Source organism: Bos taurus, unplaced genomic scaffold (genome assembly GCF_002263795.3).
Source record: "Bos taurus isolate L1 Dominette 01449 registration number 42190680 breed Hereford unplaced genomic scaffold, ARS-UCD2.0 Leftover_ScbfJmS_1517, whole genome shotgun sequence".
In the NCBI taxonomy this organism is placed as follows: domain Eukaryota; kingdom Metazoa; phylum Chordata; class Mammalia; order Artiodactyla; family Bovidae; genus Bos; species Bos taurus.
The window spans coordinates 2,288-6,696 of NW_020190617.1; the positions used below are offsets into that span (position 1 = coordinate 2,288).

The window sequence follows — 4,409 nt, forward strand, 5'->3', positions numbered from 1 at the left end:
GGAAGGCTAGGTGACCAGGGAAACTTAGGACATTCAAGAAACGAAAAATGCCCTATGGGATGGAAGCCAAAGAGTGCAGAGGGCATTCCAGGCAAAAGACATCAGAGAAGAACGTGAGGAGCAAGCCTGAAGGGAAGTGGTCGTATCTTCAATATGCTGGGAAAATACGAGAGCCGTTGGAGCAGGGAGGTGACAGCATTGCATCTGCATTTCCAAAAGGTCATCTTGCTCCACATCACTAATGATTGGAGAGGCTCAACTCCAAACTCCAAGGAGGGACCACTTCACATGAGTCCGATTGGGCCTCACTGCGATGTCTGTCAATAACCAGTGCTGGAGAAGATGTGGAGCAAAGGGAACTCTCCTCCACGGTGAGTAGGAATGGGCATGGGTAGAGCCGGTATGGAAAAGAATATGGAGGTTCCCGAAGGAACTAAAAGTGGAAGTAGCGTATGGTTCCGCAGTCCGACTCCCAGGCATAGATACACCCACGGTATAAGTGAACAAGATAGATGCCCCGTTTGGGCACATCTATCTGTGCGTGCGTGCGCACATGCGCATGCGCGATGGCCTGCGAGGCAGGGGGTGGGGCGGGGGCTGGGGCTCTGGCTGGAGTCCGTGCAAGCCCCGGGATTGCCTGAGGCAAGCCAAAGGAGCCCCAGATGAAGACGGGACTGCCGGTCGTCGGGTGTCCTGGAAGCCGAATGCGAATGCGGAGGGGCTCGCGGGCCGCGCGGAGGCAACCCAGGTCTGCAGCGGGAGTCGGGGCCCCGGCCAGCCGCTCCCCGCGGCCCGGGAGGGGCTGGGGCTGCGGGGGGGATCCAAGAATCGGGACGCGCGGCGGGGGCTAAAGGACCTCTTCTGGTAGGCAAAAAGCCTCGAGCACCCGGGATTCCCAGGTGGTCTCCCATCCAAGATCCTAACCAGGCCCGACCCTGCTTAGCTTCCGAGATCAGACGAGATCGGGCGCCTTCAGGCTGATAGGGCCGGAGCCGGAGGCGGTTGGCGCGGGGCGCCCTAAGAGCCTTGGGCTTCGCCTCCCTTTCGCTCTGCCCTGCAGGTCGGGCCAACGGGCCGCACCTCTCGTCGGGGGGCGTGCTGTACTTGAGCCGCAAGACCGGCGACAGGACTCCGGCCTGCTGACGCCGGCCCGCCCCCCGAACACCGCCAATACCAGACCAGCAAGCGCCTGGCCGGGCCCGGGGGCCCGAGGGTCTTCCAGGAGCCCCCATTGACCGGGAGGGCGTGCGTGCGTGCGTGCGCGCGGGGCCTGGGGGCTGGGCTGAGGGGTGCGGAGGTCTCGGCGCCCTCCCACCCGCGGCAACTCCAGACCCGGCCGCGCTGGCTGAGCGGGGCCTCCCCCGGATCCCATTCGCTGCTCAGGCCCGCGCGGCCCCGGATGTGTCGGTCTTCGGCGCCCGCCGCCTCCCAACCCCCGCGGCCCAGGGGCCTCTGAAGCTCCTGCGGGCCTAGGCGCAGCGAAACTTGAGCGCCCAACTTGCCCGGCACCTGTCCGGTGCCCAAACCCAGCAGAAGCCAGGGAGGCGCGGTCGACCGGAGCGCCTCAGCCCCTCCCCTTCGCACTACCGAGGCCCCCCCTTTGACCCCACGCCAAGCCCTCGACCTTCCTGAGAGAGCAGACGAGCCACAGGCAGGCACACAGACAGACACACAGACACTCGCACGCACCCACGCCAAGGGAGACAGCTGGCCTGCGCAAGCTCCTGAGCCAGAGCCAGAGCGCCTGGGAGAGGCGGGGGCAAGACGAACGGGCCGGCGGCTGGCTGTCAGGAGATACAGAGGCAGAAATACATGAAGATTCCGAGACAGACTCCAAGACGGCAAGAGGAGATACACACACACACACACACACGCACACACACACACACTTGAGTGTGGTCTTTGGAAATACTTGTGTTCGTAGTTGCTGGGTTGAGCCCAACTTTAATACAACCCATGGACTGCGGCCCCTCAGGCTCCTCTCTCCGTGGCATTTCCCAGGCGAGGATACTGGCAGTGGGTTGCCATTTCCTTCTCCGGCGGGATCTTCCCGACCCAGGGATCAAACCCCAGTCTCCTGCGCACGGATGCCTTGCCATCTGAACCAGGACATTGCTAATTCCCTAGGCAAAATACAAAGAATAGAGCTCGTGTTCTACTAAATGGAAAGATGATTTCAAAAACAGAAGGTGTCCTTTGTTGGTATCTTTGAATCTTTATGTAGTTTTCGTTGATTTTTACTGTTAAGGCTAACTGAACAAGGCAAGAGAGAAACGCCAGAATTGAAAAGCAATTGACGGTTTTGAAAGAAACATGTGCAGGTGAAGCTCTCTTCCTTTTTGAGAGATGGTTAAATGGAAAATCTTGATTCAACACATATGACTTTTGTGCACTTTCTTTCAAATCTCCATGACAAAACCCTAAGGCGTCCAGGAAGAAAGGAGTAGAGGGGCAGACAAAAAGAGCAACCTTTCCCCTTGGTGCCATCGCAACCAGCTGCTTAGTTCCTTCATCTCAAGGACTATCATCTGGGCTTCTCTGGTTTGTCTGATTGTTGTTTCGGGGACCGTTTCTCGTCACAAGGCTGTCAACAGTGGGGGTGGGTGTGTGTGTGTGGGGGGGGGGAGCCCTTCTTTCCATTCCACATGAGACCCAGTGGACAATCCAGGCCCTGCCCACTGCATTGAGTGTGCAGCAACAATATCAACGGTAATGCGGGTTAACAACACGTATTCCTGGAATGCACTCCGTTGGCTACTGACTGTGTGTGGTGGTGGTCTGGAACCTAGACCTGGAAGCTTTCTGGATGATTGCAAATGACACCAAAGTCTGAGGACGATGGAAGATCTTCACATTTCTGCAAGAGCCACACACCTCCAGAAGGAACCACAAGACCTGCCTGAAATGGTCAAGGTATAAGTCTTGGACTCAACGTTGGAAGGTCTCCACCTTTGCTATGGAAGTCAAACGATCTTTCTTTGAAATGAAAATGGAGCATACTGAACGTTCACATGCTTCTAGAGCATTTGAAAAGCCCTAACTTGTAGAAATCTGCTGTACGAGTTCCTTGAAAGCAAGAACCTCTATGTATGGATATGTCTTCATGCCTTAGATTGTGCCTCGAATATAGTGTACACATCAACCCAGGAAAGGAAAGAATTGACTCGCCAAATAGACAAAGAGATCAAAAGTGCCGAGCCAAGTGACCCCTTGAGGCGTCCAAGAGCTTTTCTGTCTTTCACACACTAAGTAAATACTGAGCACCTACGATGAGCTAGGAGGCATGTAATAAGTTTCAGGGAATAGAAGGCGGAGAGAAGAAGACACAGAGTTCCTGCTTTCACTGAGACGACTCTAATGATACATCACAGGCAGATCCTTTGAGAACCTATAGAGGGGCCTCTTCCCTCACCACAAAACCTGGGTGTCAGGGAAGGCTTTCCAGAGGCACCATTTCGTTGAGGTCCATAGGTTGAACCTAGGTAAACCAGGGTTGAGATGCAGGAAGAATTTCAGGCAGGGAAAATAGCATCTTGGAAGGCTAGGTGACCAGGGAAACTTAGGACATTCAAGAAACGAAAAATGCCCTATGGGATGGAAGCCAAAGAGTGCAGAGGGCATTCCAGGCAAAAGACATCAGAGAAGAACGTGAGGAGCAAGCCTGAAGGGAAGTGGTCGTATCTTCAATATGCTGGGAAAATACGAGAGCCGTTGGAGCAGGGAGGTGACAGCATTGCATCTGCATTTCCAAAAGGTCATCTTGCTCCACATCACTAATGATTGGAGAGGCTCAACTCCAAACTCCAAGGAGGGACCACTTCACATGAGTCCGATTGGGCCTCACTGCGATGTCTGTCAATAACCAGTGCTGGAGAAGATGTGGAGCAAAGGGAACTCTCCTCCACGGTGAGTAGGAATGGGCATGGGTAGAGCCGGTATGGAAAAGAATATGGAGGTTCCCGAAGGAACTAAAAGTGGAAGTAGCGTATGGTTCCGCAGTCCGACTCCCAGGCATAGATACACCCACGGTATAAGTGAACAAGATAGATGCCCCGTTTGGGCACATCTATCTGTGCGTGCGTGCGCACATGCGCATGCGCGATGGCCTGCGAGGCAGGGGGTGGGGCGGGGGCTGGGGCTCTGGCTGGAGTCCGTGCAAGCCCCGGGATTGCCTGAGGCAAGCCAAAGGAGCCCCAGATGAAGACGGGACTGCCGGTCGTCGGGTGTCCTGGAAGCCGAATGCGAATGCGGAGGGGCTCGCGGGCCGCGCGGAGGCAACCCAGGTCTGCAGCGGGAGTCGGGGCCCCGGCCAGCCGCTCCCCGCGGCCCGGGAGGGGCTGGGGCTGCGGGGGGGATCCAAGAATCGGGACGCGCGGCGGGGGCTAAAGGACCTCTTCTGGTAGGCAAAA

General features: G+C 56.5%; 1 pseudogene; it reads right to left on the reverse strand.

Moving 5' to 3' along the window:
* Positions 1 to 874: 874 nt before the first annotated feature.
* Positions 875 to 994, reverse strand: LOC112445494 (uncharacterized; annotated as a pseudogene).
* Positions 995 to 4,409: the final 3,415 nt, after the last annotated feature.